Source organism: Sceloporus undulatus, chromosome 2 (assembly GCF_019175285.1).
Source record: "Sceloporus undulatus isolate JIND9_A2432 ecotype Alabama chromosome 2, SceUnd_v1.1, whole genome shotgun sequence".
Taxonomy (NCBI): Eukaryota; Metazoa; Chordata; class Lepidosauria; order Squamata; family Phrynosomatidae; genus Sceloporus; species Sceloporus undulatus.
This window is the reverse complement of record NC_056523.1, coordinates 194131818-194151660: the sequence shown is the minus strand read 5'-3', so window position 1 is coordinate 194151660 and position 19843 is coordinate 194131818. Positions and strand designations below refer to the sequence as shown.

Here is a 19843-nt window from a genome sequence, read left to right as displayed (position 1 = left end):
CCTTGTCTTTTTGACCTCCAGCTGGCAGTCCACTTGTTTACAGCCCAATCCTATGAGTAAGTTCTGCGTGCCAAGGAATAAAGCCTTAGGGACAATTCCCAGAAGAGCTTCCACAATACCTTCTTGAAGTGAATCCAGCAGAGTCTTGCAGACTAACAAATTAATTGTGGCGTGATTTTTTCTCCCTAGACAAATGTCTACTTCATTGTGGGCTGTGGTCTACACAAGCATGTGTCATAATTAATTTGATGGCATTTCAGGTGTCTTAACCACCATCTATACATGTTTATTTCTCATGGATATCAGTGGGCCTAACTGCCAAGTACTATACATTAGATTGACTGCAGCCCTGTAACCCGATTCTATGCAGAGATGGTAGGGCACATAAGCATAACCCTGTTACTTGGAAGTAAGTGGTATCCTATTCGGAGGTGGTAAACACTGGAGCAAAAAGTATCCTATGCTAGAAGTGGGCAGTGATGGAGTGACCAGAGCCTGGAAAAGTTACTGTTTTGGATTACAACTCCCCAGAACCCTCCAGCCAGCATATTTAGCTTAGATGGGTAGAGTGAACTGTCATCCCAAAAAGTAACTCTCCCATGATTTGGAAGTGTTAGGGTGCAACTCAGCTTGCACTGAAAATGCTTGCTATCATTGTTTTCAGTGTGATGTAAATGAATAAAAATGCATGGGATCAGGCTGGTAGTCCTAAAAATGGGCTCACACATTAACACTTTTACGGCGTGGTCTGTTGTAAATTGCATTTCATTAACTATATAGACATTTAAGAGTCAATTTCTCTGCCACTGATCCTAGAAATTGTGCAGAAGGGGGATCCTGATTTGGAACTGCTCCAGGGCCCCAATCACCTTAATCCAACCAGGAGGAGAGGAGGGGGAGAAGAGAGAGCTGGGGATCTTAAGGTTTTCTAGACTGTCCTTTACCTGCTTTGACTTATCTGATCTTCCTTCCAATTCTAGGCTGATACTCTCAGGGTCACTAATGCCACTTCCTCCTTTGCATTCAAGCTTCTCTCAAAGAGAAGTCACTTTTGCTTTCTTCCAGAGAGGCTGATGACCATTATCTCTAATTTAGATGGGTAGAACTCAGACTTGCAATGTCTTCTTCTTATCGCAATGCATTTCCTCTGATAAATTTCAGCTTTTTTATTTTACTGAGTCCAGGTGAGAGTGCTCTCCTCCAGGTATTCAGTCATTTAAGAGGCTTATCTTCTATAATAGGCTCTGGCCCTATCTCCTACTTTTGAGCAGGAGAGGGGACATTTCAATTTTCTCCACTGCCACTACCACTAATTGTGACTTAGGAGATCATCACACTAATGTCATTACCACTGCTATCATGTTCATGTAATGGACAGGAGCACATCACAATTGAGGCATATGTTTCTGAGTATTTTTGCAGTCACACATACATAACAACTCAGAGAGGTATGAAAGAAATAATATACTTACAAAGTGGAAAAGAAGAAATCTTTTAGGAAACCTTTTATTCTAAGCAAGCAATCTTACACTAGCAAATGAATATCTTGTACATGAAGGCACCTTTCTTCAGGCATTACTTAGGAGCAGTTGGCCCAAAACATACTGCAGAAATAATCCTGTTTGAGATTGCTTTAACTGCCTTGGCTCAGGGCCAGGGAATCCTGGGAATTGTAGTTTATTGTGGCACCAGAGCTCTCTGACAGAGATGGTTAAATACCTCCCAAAACTACACACAATTCCCTAACACTGAGACAGGGTAGTTAAAGTGGTCTCAAACTGGACTATGTCTCCAGTGTGTTTTGAACCAAAGTTACAAAAACAGGGTAAGTCATATTTAGTCGAGATTAGAAGAAACAGAAGCCTTAATGTGACTGGCTAAACATTCCTATTCTACTCACAATACAGATGGTGTTCTGGGTCTTTGGAAGTTTGTGGTAAGTTGGGAGTTTGGAGGCCTTTGTCCAGGCCTGGATCAAGCTTCCTTAGGGAGAGTGAGGCATGCAGCACCTCTCCTCCCTCTTTCACAGTCTCTTCAATGATGCTGAAGATTTCGAAGTCAATTTCTCTTGCACCTCCTGGCACCATGTTTTATGACATCTGATTTTGGAAGCATCTCGAAAGTTTCCCCACTTCTCCCCAAACTGGTCATCCTCACTGGGCAATTGTCTATCATGATTTCTGTTGCTCCTACTGATGCCGGCCTCCAATAAATGTAATCTAAAACCATCACATTATCAATAGTTTGTTTGCCTGGAGGAAAGACTATGTTCTTTGTTGTCCCAGAGGGTAGGACCAGGTCTAATGGCTTGAGGTTACAGGAGGTTAGATTTCTACTGATCGATAGACTTTGGCAATAGAATCACTTGCCTAAAGGGTAGTGAGGTCTCCTTCTCCAGATGTCTTCAGTAAGAGGCTGGACAGCTACCTGATAGGGACCAGGGTTTCCCAAACTTTGGTCTTCCAGATGTTTTGGACTTCAGCTCCCAGAATTCCTTACTGTTGCTTAAGCTAGCTAGAGCCTCTGGGAGTTGAAGTCCGAAACACCTGTAGGACCAAAGTTTGGGAAATACTGTGGTGTAGCTGGAGATCCTGAATTGAGCTCAGTTGATGGCCTATGAGGCCCCTTTTATCTCTATGCATCTATGATCAATAACCTCAGCTGTGTTGCCCAGATAATGAGAGAGTCCATTATCACATCTCCACTTCTAAACAGGTCCACTTCTCAGTCACTGCACACAGTTGCAGTCTGGTCACAGGTAGAAGGCTGATTGGGATCTGTCATTAAATCTGAGTGCATTGCAGCAGAGCTCCAATGCTCCCTCTGATTTCCCAATACAGTCAGCCCTTCTTATCCACAGATTTTTTATCCACAGATTCAAGCATCCACAGCTTGGAAATAATCCCAAAAGTATAATTTCCAAATAACAAACCTTGATTTTTCCATTTTATATAAGGGACACCATTTTACTATGACATTGTATTTAGTGGGACTCGAGCATCCACGGATTTTGTTATCCACAGGGGGTCCTGGAACCAAACTCCGGCAAATAACAAGGGCCCATTGTAGTTTAATGAGAGCAAATGACATTATGAGGGAGAGGGGGACACCTCCCCTCCATGTGGCATTGTTTATTTCACAGTATCAGTGATTCCAGAATAATAAACTGGAAATACTGATTGGTTTCTTTTGGCCAGAACTTTACTAGCAAGTTTTAGACCATTCAGTCATAATATTAGAGTTTTTTGGTAACGTGTGTGTGTGTGTGTGTGTGTGTGTGTGTATCCCAGGGTAGGTTTCATGGGTATAGTAGATAGTAATTAATAATTTGTAACCTGCTCTGGCTGAATAACGAGTATAAAAACCCTGATTAAATGAAACAATGAATGACAACTGTCCTGATTTGACAGGGACAGTACCAATCTATCTTCTGTTGTCCCACTTTTTCTGCTGGTTTTAAAATGTCCCACTTTCTCTCTCCTCCTCTCCTTCTCCCTCTTTGTCTTTGGCTTACATCCGTTGGTAAAAACTGGGTTCAAAATGCAAAAGCAGCTTACATCCAACTTTGCTGTGGGAGGAGAGGCGGCGGCAGAGCCTTGCCCTTCCCAGTAAGTTCAGGCAAAAGCAAACTACTGAAGCTTCCCCTAGCTTTTCTTCCCCATTAATAATTTTTGACATCTTGATCACACACTGATGTTCCATGGCCACATGTGTCCCAGTTTTCATCTGTGAAATTCTGGAGGGAATGTATTTGACTGTCTCTTAGCCAGTACAGTATGTAGTAGCTCACTCTATTTCTCCTCAGACTGCCATAGAAATGTGGCTGCTGTCTGCTAGTTTACAGTCAATCCTGGCTGGATCTATGCAGAAGTCGAACGTTACTGATTCATCACAACATTCTTTGATGCAAGCGGGCTTAGGATTTTAACTGTTTTTAAGCTTCCTGTTCATAAAAAATTAATCAGTTTCTGTGGGGATCAGTAGCAGTCCAGCTTGTGGCTCACGCAGATTTCTCCCTTCTGATGCATTGCATAATTTGTATTAGTTCTTAAACCAGATTTGATTTTCTGTGCCTCTGGCATACTGATAGCATTCATAAACAGAGTGTGACCTTTCTTCTAGCTAGGTGTCTGCTTTTAAAATGTATGGTTGTCAATCTGAACATATTCCTGTAAACATTTTTGTCGCCTGTATGAGAAATGATCCAGAATATTTGATCATTGTTGTTGCCTTTTATAAAGCAGAAACACTGGGGCGAGGGAACAAAACTAAGCTATAAATGTTGCAAGCCAGGTAGAAAATGTGTGGCTCTCTGGATGATTTTGGACTCTTTCTATCCCTTACCTTTGGCTATACTTGGCTGGGGATGAAGTGCAGCAATGTGGGCAGGGTCACAAGTTGCCCACCCTTGGTCTAAATAAATAAACGATTCTTATCTTAAGTTCTGAACAGAAGATCAAATCAGTCACTGACATTCACTGATCATGTTTGCACACCATGCTAAGTTTTGGTTTATGCCAGCCATGGTTTGTTGCTGTAGTAAAAATTGCCTCACACATAAATTGTCCCCCCCCCCCCATTTCTGGACTGTTTCTCTCTGGCCTCTTTGTCAGCTCCTTTTTCAGGGTGGAAAGCAATCCAGAGATAAACCATGGCTCTGGGTTCAGGGGTAAAGACAAATTGTCGATTAAAGAAGCCAAAGCTCACAAGCAAGTAACAAACCATGGCTACTAACTTCAGTTTCTGGCTGGCTAACAAATCATGGTTTGTGTGCAGAGACAAATTCAGACACCACAACATGTCAAAACTGAGCAATCCACAACATGGCCACACAAGGCATTCTGCAAGTATCTTCTTGCCTTTTTGTTTTATGGCAACCTTTCTCCCAGCATACCGTTATTTGACAACAGAAAAATACATGGATATGAGACTGAGCCTGTCCTGAAAATAAAGCTAGAAACAGGATCCTGTATGCTGTTTCCACACCCTTTTTGGTCTCCTCTTCACTCAGTCCTGTGGCTTTAATATGAAGACTTTTTTCAGGTGCTGCTTTATCTTCTTTTACAGCCCTGCAACAAGAAAAACAGAAATTGTGGTCCATGTTGACTATGTTCCAATCATCTTGCTTCTGGAGCAGACCTAAACCAAATCCATAGTTTCAACATGAGAAGGGGGAAAAAACCCCTCCTTGTTGCAACATTCAATTGGTAGACTGTTGACTTCTGAAATGTTGTTTCCTGATCAAGGAATTTCAAGGACAGTTTAAAGAAGGAGTGGAGAACCCCTGGGCTAGGGGGTAAATATACACTTCCAGGGCTCTCAGTCCAGATTTTTGAACTCTCCTCATGTCATGCCTCTGGACCTTGCTCCAGGCAATGAACCATCCCTCTCTTTCTCCCTGCACCAGCTAAAAAGCTGATATTTCATATGAACCCTTGCATCATCATGAGACAACAACTCCTTGGATGCAAATTGCTTGGGTTCTTTTGTACCTATGAACATTTCAGTGCTTATACGCCATACCCTCCAACATTTCTAGGATGAAAACCGGGACATATATGGCTAAGCAATATCAAGATAGTCAAGACGGCAAAAATTATTAATGAGGAAGGACCTACAAGCTAAGAGAGGCTGGAGCAGTCTGCTTTTGCCTGAGTCTATTGGGAAGGGTGAGACTGCCCTCCCTTCTTCTCCCCCTGCTGAGTTGAGTGCAAACTCTTTTGCAATTTGAACTCTGTTTGCAACAACTGAAGTAAGCTAAGCACAAAAGGGGAAAAGAGGAGGAGGATAGAGAAACTGGGACATTTTAAAAGCCCCTGGAAAATGAGAGACAGAGGATTAATCAGGAGTGTACCTGCCAAATTAGGGCACTTAGAGGGTCTGAAACACCAGATCACATGCCACTCATCTATACTGCAGGATTAATGCAGTTTGACATGCTTTAACTGCCATGGCTCAATGCAATGGAATTCTGGGAAGTGTAGGTTGTGACAGGTTCACTGTCAGAGCGTTCTGGTGCCACAACAAGCTACAAATCTCAGGATTTAACATTCACCCATGGCAGTTAAAGCAGTGCCAGGCTGCATTATTTCTGCAGTGCGGATGCAGCTATGAACGGAGCTCTTAAGTACACACTTGTCTTCCCTTGCTCTCTTGTTATGGCTGCCATCACCACACTAATTCATTAATTGTGAATTTTAAATGATGAATTTTAGATGTGGATTCTTTTAATATGTATATATCTTGTCCTTTTATATTGTATGCATGTTCTTTTAAACTGATGTGTATTTTAACTGATGTGGTGTGTCTGTTAATAATAATAATAATAATAATAATAATAATAATAGAAATGTTATTGGTTGCTGGAGAGAGCTAGCGTGGTATAGTGGTTTGAATACACACACACACACACACACACACACACACACAATGTTCAAAATGCAAACCTTAATTTTGCCATTTTATATAAGGGACACCATTTTACTGTGCCATTGTATTTAATGGGATTTGAGCATTCATGGATTTTGCTATCCACAGGGGGTCCTGGAACCAAACTCCAACAGATACCAAGAATCCATTGTATAAAGTGGTGTACATAGTGTCCACAACTAGCCTAATTATGTTGGCAAAATCCATAAGTACATCTCCCCTGTTCTGGCAATAAAAATACAACAACAACAACAATAAACAGTTTGTTGCACTTTCATGAAAGCAAATCTGCCTGAGATGGCTCTCTTATTCTTTCATGGTAGGGTTGGCTCATATGCTCTCTTTCTCTATTAGGAATACAGTGGATTCTGCAAATGGAATTATTTCCAGTGTGGGGTAAAGGGATATTTTCTGTGTGCCAACAAAACCCCAACCTGAAAGCACCCTCTGGGCCTTTCTTCTGGGCATAAGAAGCTTACAGGAATTCCTATTTGGCTGCCTGCTCTGGTCAAGGAATGCAAGAAAGGGGAAGGACAGCTATTGTAAGCCCCAGCTTGCTTAACAGAATAGTTATTTGTTATTCTTGGTTCAAATATTCTCTCTGTACTTGCTCAGCAGGGCTATGGCAGGACCACATATCATACCAAGAGCTCATCCAGTTTCCAAAATATTAGCGGCTATCACTTAACAACCCATAGGACAAGCACTCATTATACACAAGAGAGGAGACACAGGTTGTTGTTGTTAGCTGCGTTTGAGTTGATCTCAACTCATGGCGACCCTGTGAATGAGGCGTCTCCAAGCCCCACTATCCTCTACCTCTCTCCTCCACAGGTCCATGATCTCTCTTATTGAGTCCTAGCTGCTTTCTTCACTGTCCACCTCTCACATTCGTACATGGCAATGGGAAATGCAATGGCGTGGATGAGTCTAACTTTACTTTCAGTTGCATATCTTTATTCTTTAGGATGTTGTCTAGTTCATATCATAGCTGCCCTTCCCATTCATAATCTTCTGATTTCTTGTCTGCAGTCTCTATTATGATCAACGTTTGATCCAAGCTATGGGAAATCTTTAACTATTTCAATTTCCTCATTAACTAGGCTGAATTTATGTAAATCCTCTATGGTCATTATTTTAGTTTTCTTTATGTTTAACATTAGGCCTGCGTTTGCACTATTTTCTTTGACTTTCTTTAGTGACTTTAGGAAACACATATCAGGTGTGAAATACTATAACATGTAAAAACCAGACGTGGAAGCAGGTCAACCCCTCAATACATTCTGGCACACCATGCTCACTGACAATTTTGGAGGGAGGATTCTAATTCAGTGTTCCCACCAACTCTCCTTATTCTCAGACAGAGTAGCTCCTAGAGGCCCTTTCTCACTATACAGTTACAGTGCTGTGGTTCATACTTTTAACTGCTGTGGCAATATCCTATGAGATCCTGGGATCTACAGTTTAGTTAGGGGCATTAAGTTAGGGGCAGTGAGATAGATCCACAACCTGTTGTTGTTTGCCATGAAGTCGTTTCCAACTTATGACAACCCTACCAAACCTATTGTGGGGGTTTCTTGGAAAGATTTGTTCAGAAGGGATTTGCCTTTGCCGTCCTCTGAGGCTGAGAGAATGTGACTTGTCCAGGGTCACTTAGTGGGTTTCCATGGCTGAGCCGGGATGAACCCTGTTCTCCACAGTCATATTTGGGATGGTTTGACTTAAAATGGAGGCTCCATGGCAAAACTCACTATGGGAGCTGCTAGGAAGGCTGTGCAGTTTACTTCATTCATATAGCAGATTGTTTGAAAGACTGACAAGCTAAATTCAAAAACCACTTTTATTTTATGAACTATGAATGATCCCAATCAGGTTTCTTTTATTCTTAAAGAATACTGAGTTTGGCAGTTGCCTGGGAGAGGCTTACTCTCTCAAGGGCCACTGAAACTGATGTGCGACATGCGGAAAGTTTCAGCAACCAAAGAAAGGTACTCGTCCTCCAGAGCAGTTGAAACTGAACAATCCTTCATGATGGTTGTGGTTCTTCCAAAACAACAATGGGCTCTACAACTGGCATAAATATATAATTCACTGTACAATCAGGACATATCATACACAATACATGTACAATACACAATGCATTCAGGAGATCATCCCATGCATCTGACAGCCAGGACTCTACTGTGCACACACTTATGCCACAATACATGTGTTAGTTTTCCAGATTCCACATGACTCTTTTCTTAGTTTAATTGCAATAGGCAAAGCTCTTTGCTTTTTGTTTCCTCTTCTGCCAACAAACCTTATTCAAGGTAAGGTAAAGTACATTTTTGTGCCACTAGAGGGAGGTCTATGAGAAAACATCATTAGCAGGTCTTTTGCTGTTTCTGCTACTTTTTACAAAATTTGTGAGATTATTGAAAACAAGCAAAACCAATTTATAATGCAGCCAAGGATCTTGGATTGGATTCTTTGTGTTACAAGCAAAATGTTATGAGGACTTCATGAGTTCCCAATAAAGTCTGATTCTAAGCAGTTACTCTTATTTCAGCAGAGCTAGCATGTTGTAGTGTTGGACTAGGACTCCCAGGAGACCAGGGTTCGAAACCCTGCTCAGAAATGGAAATCTTCAGAGTGACTTTGGGCAAGTCACACTCTCTCAGCCCAGGAAGAAGGCCTCTCTTGAAGAAATCTTCCCAAGAAAAATGTATGAATTCTCCATAAGCCAAAGTCAACTTAAAGGCACATAACAACAATACATCTGTATTCATTCAGTGGTAAGTAATAGGGGGAAAATGCACAACAACAGTCTCAGAAAGGTGAGCAAAGCAATAAAGGAATGAAGGATAAGCAGCAATTCTACTTTACCAGAAGCTGACTGACTGCACCTCCCATAGTTTTTCAATATTGGCTATGCTAGCTAGGACTATTGGGAACTGTGGGCCCAAAACATCTGGAAGGCCACTGTTGCCCACCCCTGATGTATATATGTATGATGCAGAAAAGGGGGATCTTAGTGTAATCCACTCAAATCTGAAAGAAAGAAACTGGCAGCATGAGCTTTCGTAGACATCAGTCTACTTTCTCAGATGCATTTGGGGAAGTAGACTGAAGTCTATGAAAGCTCATGCTGCCAATATCTTTCTTTCAGTTAGGAGCTTATTGCATGGACAAAAAACCCTGCAACCTTGCTGTATCTGCTTGGGGTGCAGTCGAGGTTTTTGTCCATGCGATAAGCTCCTTAGTCTCAAAGATGCTGCAGGATCTCTCTGCGTACTGATTCTACAGACTAACATGGCTATGTCTTTGAATTCTATCACTCAAACCTGTGCGGGTTCCTCAGCCATCTTATGAAAGCTCTCCTCATTTCCACAAAGGGGATAAAAAAGTAAGGAGATGGGGCAAGGCTGAGGAATCTCCCCTTAGCAAAGAGTCAAACTGACTTCTTATCCCCCTTCCCTGCATAGTTGATGGGTTTCCATGATTGTATCTCCACATAGAGGAGAAATTCTTTTCAGGAATTTCTGCTTAACAGGTTATGTGAGAAAGGCAGAAAGCCCACCCAGGGGAAAAAAATAATCTGGTTGTGAATCACTGATAGGAAATAACATCTTATATCTGAAAATGGACTGGCAAGTGAGAATCTCTCTCCATAAAGATAAAGCTATCAGCATGACTAGTCACAATGGCTCTGTATTATCTCTAGTACTTATAACTATATTTCTCTAAGCATGGCATAGTGTTGGATTGTGATGTCCTTGGATTGCAATTGCTACTTCCTCAATTGCATGGAGTGTTGCCTCAGGTTGTTCAGGGTTTCTACAATAGATGGGGTGGGAGAAGGATGTGGAGAAATACAAATGCAAAAAGATGCAGACACTGATGGTTATCTGAACCAGAAAGAGGGGAAGGGACTGGGACATTCTGGCACCAATAAATAGATTAACACAGGTATGGTGATTAAAAGCAATTGTCCACAAGCAGTGTATAAGAAATACAAACTGAACCTCTAGATCAGAGTGGGAATCATGTGGGCTTCCATATATTGTTGGGCTACAACTCCCAGAAGCCCTAACCAATATAGCCAGGAGAAGACTTTTAAGGCATAATAAAAAAATATCACTGACATATCAACAGTGAGGCCTGTGTGAAAGGGGGAAAAATCCAACAGACAGATTGGGTTAGCCTTGCATAAGCAGATGGAATCATTTTGAGCCTGCTACAGATCACTTAGAAGCTTCTTGCTATCCCTTTTAGTGGATAGATCTATGGACTTAAAACATGCTGATGGTAGCTGTTGAGGTAGCTGTTCTTCCCCGCTGTTTTGCTCTTTGTGCATGCTCAACAAGGCCCTTTGGAGTTAGATTCTCTTTATCTTGCCTGTGGTAGGCAGGCACAGACAACTATAGTTTATTGTTGCTGTTGTGTGCTTTTAAGTTGTTCCCAACTTACGGCAACCCAAAGGTAAACCTATCCATCCTGTTTTTTTCTTGGCAAGACTTGTTCAGAGGAGGTTCGCCATTGCCATCCTCTGAGGCTGAGAGAGTGTGACTTGCCCAAGGTCACCCCAGTGGCTTTTCATGGCCATGAAGCTCACTGGGTGGGTCACCTTGGTCAAGTCACACACTCTCAGCCTCAGACATAACAGCAACACACACTATGCTAAATATTTGACTGGCGTTTGCAATCACCATCAACAAAGCTCAGGGCCAATCTTTAGACCTGTGTGGTTTAGATCTAGTCACAGATTGCTTCTCACATGGACAATTATATGTTGCGTGTTCTAGAGTCGGCAAACCAAACAATCTCTAAATCTACCCAGACAATGGAACAACAAAAAATATTGTATACCCACAAGCATTGTGAAATTCAACATTTCAGAAAGGTGTGCTTTCTCTTTTTTTCCTTTTCCATTTCACCAGACTGAGTCACAGCTAGTTAAATTATTAAATAAAACAAGCCTTGCCAAGAAAACGCCAGGATAGGTTTACCATAGGGTTGCCATACTTGAAAGCACACAACAACTAGGGCAGGTCACACTGTCTCAGCCTCAGGGGCAGGCCAAGGCCAAGGCCAAGGCCAAGGCAAAGCTCCTCCCTTGCCAAGAAAGCACACCTAATAGCACAGCAACATCCCTCCCAATCTCTAAGAAGCCAGTAGGTGGGGATGCTCCTGCGAGGCTGCGAGGCTGCTGGCTGGGAGGCTCCCTCCCTGGGCGGCAGGTGGAGAGGAGGGGGCGGGGCCTCACCTGCGGACAGGTGGGCGGAGGGAGGAGGGAGGGGCCTCGGGTCACAGGGCGAGGAGGCGGGGCAGCCCTGGCCACCCACCTCCTCCTCCTGGACCAGAAAGTGGCTCTCTCCCTGGGAAGGGACTCCGCCGAGCACAGAGCAGGTGGGCAAAGGTGGAAGAGGAGGGCCAAGAGGACTCAGGTAGGGGGCTGGGTGGGTGGAATGCTCTCCTGGCCAGGATCTCCTGCCACCTCCAGGGAGGACGGGATGAAACACCTGTTGGCAGGCAAGGCAGGGCAGAGGAATGCACCCTTCCTTCCTTCCTTTTTTCTCTTTCCCTCCCTCCTTCTTTTTTTCTTTCCTTCCTTCCCTTTCTTTCCCCTTTCTTATTTTTTCTCTTTTCCTTCCCTTCCCTTTCTTTCCCTCCCTCCCTCCCTCCTTCCCTTCCTTCCTTCCTTCCTTCCTTCCTTCTCTTTTCTTTCCTTCCTTCCCCTTCCTTCCCCCTTCCTTTCTTCTCCTTCCTTCTTTCCTTCCTTCTCGTTCTTTTCCTTTCTTTCCCCTTCCTTCCTTCCTTCCTTCCTTCCTTCCTTCCTTCCTTCCTTCCTTCCTTCGCTTTCCTTTCTTTTTCCTTCCCTCCTTCTCTTTCCCATCCTCCCTCCCTCCTTTCTCTTTCTCTTTCCTTTCCTTTCCCTTCCTTTCTTCTTTCTCTTTACCTCCCTCCCTCTCTTCTCTTTCTTTTCCCTTCCTTCCTTCCTTCCTTCCTTCCTTCCTTCTTTCTTTCTCTTCCCCTTCCTTTCCTTTCCCTTCCTTCTCTTTTCTTTCTTTCTTTCTTTCTTTCTTCACAGGAGGGGGAAATGGGGGTTTGGTTTCTCCTCCTTGGGAGAGCAGTTAGTGCCTCCTCATCCTTAGGAGAAGAGGTGATGCCCTCTCACCCAGGGTGACCCAGGCGTCCTCCTTTGCCAGAACAGGTCCTCCATTTTCCCCTTCTGCCCAGGAGGGATTTCAAAACATCCTCCCTTTGGAGCAGGGCTAAGAAGCAGGAATGTACATTTCTAGGAAGGGTTTGGTCTTTCCTTGGGTCCTGTCTCCCATTTTTCTTGAATGTCCTCCCTTTGGAGCAGGCCTAAAAATCTACATTTTTATGAGTGCTTTTAGCTTTTGTTTGGTAACATCCTCCATTTTCTTGGAAGGTCCTCCATTTTGCAGTGCCTTGCTCTCTTTTGTGGCCAGGACATCTGGTCGCCCTGCCTCTTAGCCCCTTGTGCCCACCCTTTTCAAGGGCCTTCCTGCTGGCTTGAACTTTACTCATTGGGTACAAAGGGTACATTTCAAGGTTCCCAAAGCACCTCTCTTCCACTTCTGACCAGTTCTCCTCCCCTTCCCAACCTCTCAATTTTCAGTTTCTTCCTGGGAAAGTAGAGGTAAGCAGGTGCATGGAGTCCAAAGAAAGAAAAAAAAAACACCTTATTTTTCATGCTCACGGGCGATGCTGCTTTGCTCTTTTCTCTCTGGGTTTGCCATTGCCATCCTCTGAGACTGAGAGTGTGTGACATGCTCAGGGTCCCTCTCTTACCTTCACAGTGTTGTCCTCCACACTGCCATTTTTGAGGCGGCGAAGGAGATCCAGTGGGTTGTGACATTGCTTGCACAGTGGGTGATCTCCTCCCCTCCCTTGGGTTGTGCTTTCCAAATCATAGGTGTTGGTTAACCATTGAGCAACCTGCCAGGATCTCTTGCAGCCCAGGTCAGGATACTAGGCAGAAAGGGGTTTACTTATGGGTGGCCCCCTTCACTGTTTCTAATGTGGCAGACACTACAGAGTGTGGCGAGTCAGACATACTTCTGCAAAGCAGTGTCTGTGTGTGGGAAACTACAACCATTTTGAGCTGGCACCTTGCAGTTGCTGTGTGTGTTTTCCTCCAGCTTCCTGTGGTTTCCTTTTGACAAGAAAAGAATGCTAGAATTCCTCTGGTTTATTAACTGGTTATGAATTTATAAAGCAAGTCTTAGATTTGTGTGTTTGTGATACACACTCACACATGCCTGCACACACACCATGTATGTATCCACAGGTTGGGAAAGTGACTTTCTGGCTGACAACTCCCAGAACCCCCCAGTCTGCAGGACTAGGGGGACTGTGGGAATTGTAGTCCAAAAAGTCACTTTTCCAAACACTGGCTGTAGAGGTATGTGTAGGTATATGTCTATTTTAAGTTAATATATATTAACTTTAAATTGTTGGGGGTGTATTGACTCCTGTGCTAAGCAATCTTGGATATTAACTTTCTTTGAAGAACCTACGGAGTGTGAAGCCTAAGGCTTTCATGGCCGGCATTCATAGTTTTTTGTGTTTTTTTTCAGGCTATGTGGCCATGTTCTAGAAGGGAAATAAACTCTTCTAGAACATGGCCACATAGCCTGAAAAACCAACAAAAAACTAAGGTGTGCTGGGGATGGTTGAGACCAACGCCCCTGCAAACAGTCCCACAGCCAGCTTGTTGTTGTTGTTGTGTGCCTTGAAGTCGTTTCCAATTTATGGTGACCATGGGGTTTTTCTTGGCAAGATTTGTTCAGTGGAGGTTTGTCATTGTCTTCCCCTGAGGTTGAGAGTATATGGCTTGCCCAAGGTCATCCCAGTGGGTTTCATGGCTCAGCCCTGGTCTCCAAAGTCATAGTCTAACACTCAAACTATTATGCCACGCTTGTTCTACCCACAGTTAGCAGAGGTCACTTATTAGAAACTGTTTATGAGTGGTGTGTTGGGAATAATCTTTTGCCCATCTGGGTTTATGGTGTCCAGGTGGAAAGGAGGATAGGGGTGTGTGTACATGTGCCTTCAAGTCACCTGTCAACTTTTGGCAGTCCTATTAATTTCATAGTGTTTTCTTAGGCAAGGGATATGCTGAATAAAAAGTGGGATGTAAATAAAAGTTTTATTTTATTGTTTAGTTATCTTCTGAGAGAAACGCAGGATAGAAACTACAGAGAGACAGATGCAGAATCTGATATATAAAACAGATATTGAGTCAGTCTGTATGGTCACTCAGAGCACAGAAATCTGGGCTTCCTTTGCATATGGTAATCCTATAATATGTGTTGTTTTTGAAAAGGTGATGGCATGGTGCCACTCTTTAACATGGTGATCATAGTTCCATACCCACAGCTAGGGCTGTCGTCATGTCATCAGTTTTAAAACCAAGCCATGCGATGGCCTGCTTCACCCAGCTGCTACCTTGCCTTTAGTGTCACCTTGGAATGGAATAGTTCTCCATGGAAAACTTGATGATCTTGATCACTTAAAAGTTAAAAGAATAAAAACAGACTTAAAAAACCACAACGGACAAACCTCCGCATGTCTTTAAATTGATAGTCATTTCACTGGGTTTGCACTTGTCTTGGAATCAGGGTACTGTTAGACAAGAGTCATGCTGTCCTCAGATCTGGAGGCATTGTGTGGGTGACTTACTAGCTTTGTTTTTGTCAGTGGGGGCCTACATTTGACTTGACCAGGCTTGTAAGTTGATTTACCAATCTGAAAGCAGGAGGCAATGGAAGGGACATGCTTGTCTTTGTGTGGTTCTCACTCTCTCACATATCTCTAAGGCAGCCCTGGAGAATGGCATACCCTCTGGCTGTTGTTGGATAGCATCTCCCATCATCCCTTTGCCTCTGGTTATGTTTGCTTTGGGCTAATGGGAAGAGGCAGTCCAGCAAGGGTCTCATAATCCCCAGCCCTACTGTAATATTTGTTGTGAAGTTCTTGCTCTGTGTTTTTGTCTGTTAGTGATCATTTTGTATGGGAGCTGCTGCTTCGTGCGGGTAGATTAGGGTTGCCATAACTCCGGACCTCCAAAACGGGAAAAATGTAGGACAAAATGTTCAAATGTAGGACACAGGGGAAAGGTGTCCTACATTTGAATTTTTTGTCCTACATTTTCCTGCAGAGGGGAGCGGAGGCCAAGTGGCGAGGGAAAGCCTCCACTTAAGGAGGCTTTCCCTCCCCGCCTGGGCCCCGGGCCTCGCCGTGATCGGAGGCCACGGAGGAAGGGCCAGGCCTCGGGTGATCGCCGGGGCCTCCCTTCCTTCCCCGGCCTCCGCAGAGGCCGAGGAGGAGGGCGCGAGGCTGCCGGTGATCGCCGGGGCCTCGCCTCCTTCCTGGCCTCCGCGAAGGAGGGAGGAGGCTGCAGGGAGGTGGGGAGGTTGGCGCGGCTGCGCGCAGGAGGCGCCACCTCCCTGCAGCCTCCTCTGCCCCAGGCCTCACTGCCCTCCTCTTCCTCTGCGCGGCCATGCGCGGTGGAGGAGGAGGAGGGCAGCGAGGCCCCCCAGGTTGCTCCGCAACCCCGCTGCAACCGGGCTTTACCCGGTTTTTGGATAGCACCCATGCCGGGAGCGGGCAAGTGCCGCCAAAACCGGGAAAAACCCGGTTGCAGTCGGGTTATGGCAACCCTAGGGTAGATGTCTGCCTAATAACTACTGTAAGTTTCCCCCTCCCCCCACAGTGAGACCAGAGATGGGCAGTTTTCTTTGTTGGCAGGGATCCTGTGTATTTAACCACTGGATGACAAGCAGTGGTGTCACTAGGGTTGGTGTCACCCTACCGCTGCCCCTTTCCACCAGCCTCCTTTGCCGTGGTGGCGGTGCATGCTCTGTGAGACAGTTACTCCCATCTGTCCCAGGACCGCTACATCAACCCACTCCCACCATTGGCCACAGTTAATGGACAGTAGAGGTGGCCTAGCAGAGGGTGTGTGTGGCCGGAGGGGTCTTGGGCAGATGGGAGTGACTATCCCACTGAGTGTTCATCCACCTCCTGGAGGTGTCACCTGGTATGATCTGCAACCCCTGCATACCTCTGATGACAAGTAGAAGAAGGAAAACATGTTCTGTATGTTTGGAAAACATGCTGAATTCCCAAAAAACATTCAGAGGTAGCCATGTTGGCCATATAGCAAATCCAATAACATCCAAACAATGATACTTTTAGTAGTTTTTTGGGCGGTTTTCAGGCTATGTGGCCATGTTCTAGAAGAGTTTTGCCTGATGTTTCGCCAGCATCTGTGGCTGGCATCTTCAGAGAATGCTGGTATGGGAGTGAGTGAGGTATATATACTGTTGACCCTTGGTTGCGAGGAAGTGATTTACATGTTAATCTGTGAGTTGGTCTGTTGTTGAATGGCAAGACCTCAAGGTGTCCATTTAATCAGTGATCGATTGTCTGCTGGGAAAACTTTGGGTGGTTGTCATTTGCACTTGCTGGGTCTTGATTTTGGTGTTTTTCAGGACTGGTAGCCAAACATTTTTTACTTTCAGGGTTTCTTCTTTCCTGTTGAAGTTGTCTAGGTGTTTGTGGATTTCAATGGCTTCCCTGTGCATTCTGACCTGATAATTGTTGGCATGGTCCTTTGTGAGGTCTACAAAGTGGCCTGTGGCCTCACAATGGATGGAGACATATTGGATTCCAAAGGAAGCATCTTTTTCATGTTGCAAATGGATGTTAAATTACCTGGACTTTGAGAATCTCCCAGTAACCACATGGCCAGGAGAAGGAGGTTTCAACCTGCAAGAAATACCCCTCCATACCATCTGAGAACAAAGACAGCAAAATGCAGACCTATGACTAACATCTTCAATTTTTTAAAATCTCCTGTATGGTTTTTTAACACCTTGCCTGATAAAGAAGCCAGTGCAGCTTTGCAAGCTTGTAACATGTATATTGTGCATTTTCGTTGGCCCTATAAAGATATAATTGTTTGGATGCTGAATTCCCAATGGTGTTAAAACTACAGCAACCATGCCAGGAAAAAAAGAGGCTTTATAATGTTTTCTTACAATTTCTTACCTAAATTATGCCTGATTTAGCACTTGCTTGCACACACACTTTCTCTCCCTCTTTCTGCTGTGTCAGATGGTCCTATTTGTTTACACAAATATGCTTCTGAAAGAATATACATGAGATGTTCTGGAAGAGACAGATGGGTCGATTCAGATGTTTGCCTCAGTACTATTTATAACAAATATGGACTTGGTGCCTTCTAGTTCCCAGCTCTCATGCAAACTGAGAAAGCAGGTACAAATAAGCCTCTGGCTTACACCAGGTGACTCCTTACTGTTATACGCAATTAGACTTTAGTTACTTTAGGATTACTTCAGACTGTGTTTGTTTTGGAAAGAAAAGTTTGAAGGTGGAGGAGATTTACCTGCCTGGGCTGCAGGGCAAGGTCAGGATGTTTCAATCCTCAAGGCAGAAAATCTAAATGGCAGCCTTCTTGTTCTGGTTGACATGAGGCACAATATACCAGTCCCGCTTTTCCATATCTCCCGTCCATGTTGGCTGATTGGTGTTGTATGGCATCCAAAATATGACATTTGTGGTGGCCACTACTTTACCTAGTCTCATGATAGAGTTCCCCTTTGTCAGTCTGCCTGGTATTGACCCATTTGGTATGCTATTATGGAAATCATAATAATGGTCAAGCAACCTTTCAGCTATGTCTCTAGGTAGAGCGGGATGCCTTGTCAATTAATGCTAAAGCATTAAGCTAGAGAGAGCCATGTGGTGTAGCAGTTTGAATGTGAGACTAGGACTATGGAGATTGGGGTTCAGTTCCCTGTTCAGCCATGGAAACCCACTGGGTGACCTTGGGTGAATCACACATTCTCAGCCCCAGAAAAGCCTGTGATAGGTTGCCTCAGGATTGCCACAATTCTTCAAATTACTTTAAGCATACTTTACTATTAGGCACAGCGAGGCAACTGTCTCAGGTGATAAGATGCTGTGAGGCAATGGAGGCAAGTTCTGGGCGCCTCCTGAGCTCTATAGGTGCTTCCCTGTTCTAGTGGGCCAGACCACTGTACAGTAGATCTCATGGCCTGTTCTGAGCTTTCTAAACTATCCTGCCTTAGGGCCTGTACAGACTGGCCAAAATAAAGCTGCTTCCGGTCACTTTGGAGGTATGCTATTTAAATGATGCATGTGTCCTAAGAAGCCAGAAGTTGTTCCAAAGCTGTGGTCTAGACCTTAGGACTGGAGCATGGCTTTGGCATGGCATACCTCCAAAGTGACCTGAAGCAGCTTCATTTTGGCCTGTCTGTATGGGCCCTTAGGTGTGGTGAACAGTACACTCTCACCAAATTTTGATCTTGTTGTGTTGTCTACATGGAATGGGGGAGTCCTTTGCCTCAGGCAGCAAAACATCTTTGGACAGCCCTGGCTAATCCCTTGGTGCTTGCAACAGCCTGACCTAAGGAGTGCCTTAATAATTTATTTTTTAAGGCATGGAAAAAGAGTATGTACTATTTATTAGGAGATTCTCTCTAATAGATTTAAAAATGGCATTCATTATTTAGTTTCTAAATTTTCTACATGTTGTATTTTTAATTTTTGTGTGTGTTTGAAGTGCACTTGGCCAACACACACATACACTTGTGTATGCACATGCGTGTGTATGTGTGTGTACAGCAGACCATGTATTATGGAGTACTTGCTCTATCTCAGAAATAATAACAGTGGCAAGAATAATCACAACAACAATAATACTTAATTTTGGTTGCTATGTAGCATTAGTGGTTGATTCAGCAGCATCTTTTCCTAAGATACCTGCTGGCTTTTGATACCTGCACACCTGTCTGTAACATGCAGTCCACTGTCTGTATCTTGGGACCTTATGGCTAAAATATTTCGCCAATCCTTTTACTTCCTTGGTGCTGCCACCATCTTATAATGGTTGTGCCACCTGTCCTGATAAAGAGCTTGGAAGGGCATAAAACCTGGCACCCTTTTTTGCCATTCTATTTGGAATGTGGCAGTTCTTCATCTGAAGAGTCAGCTCCACACTGTGATTTCCTGCAACACAAAAAATGAGCCCGTCATGCGTGAGCTGAGTTGGTATCACCTCTCATTTGAGAGATGACTCATAGAAACTTGCCAAAGGTCATGGGAATGAGTCTGCCTAGAAGTTGTCTTTCCAACCTAGACTTCTAGCTGCTAGATTATGATCCCAGAAGGAAGGGAAGAAAGGAGAAATGACATTGAGTCAAGATAGGTTCACAACTGCAAAGTTTCTGTTATGTGAGCCCTGGGGAAACTGGTTCCTCCTTGCACTACTTCAGGTTTTTGGAACTGAAGGTACTGTGCTTCTTAGATCTTGGAAACATTACTCTTTTGGGCCACAGCTCTCAAACATTAG

The 19843-nt window shown here is 44.1% G+C and overlaps 1 protein-coding gene and 1 long non-coding RNA gene across 4 annotated transcripts in view; one reads left to right on the top strand and one right to left on the bottom strand.

Moving 5' to 3' along the window:
* Positions 1-4848: 4848 nt before the first annotated feature.
* On the bottom strand, positions 4849-13378 carry LOC121923254. Its single transcript, XR_006102341.1, has 2 exons — positions 13231-13378; positions 4849-5069 (listed from the first exon to the last, which is right to left on the bottom strand). It is a non-coding gene; the product is annotated as an uncharacterized LOC121923254 (long non-coding RNA).
* The window catches only part of CRB3 (crumbs cell polarity complex component 3), a 28309-nt gene continuing 20179 nt past the window's right edge, over positions 11714-19843 (top strand). Inside the window, exon 1 of one of the 3 annotated variants that reach the window (XM_042453516.1) lies at positions 11714-11820. The gene's annotated coding sequence lies outside the window, so the exon portion shown is untranslated. Of the gene's footprint in view, positions 11859-13051; positions 13079-19843 lie in introns of those variants that run through there. The other 2 variants (XM_042453515.1, XM_042453518.1) reach the window with 2 other exon arrangements.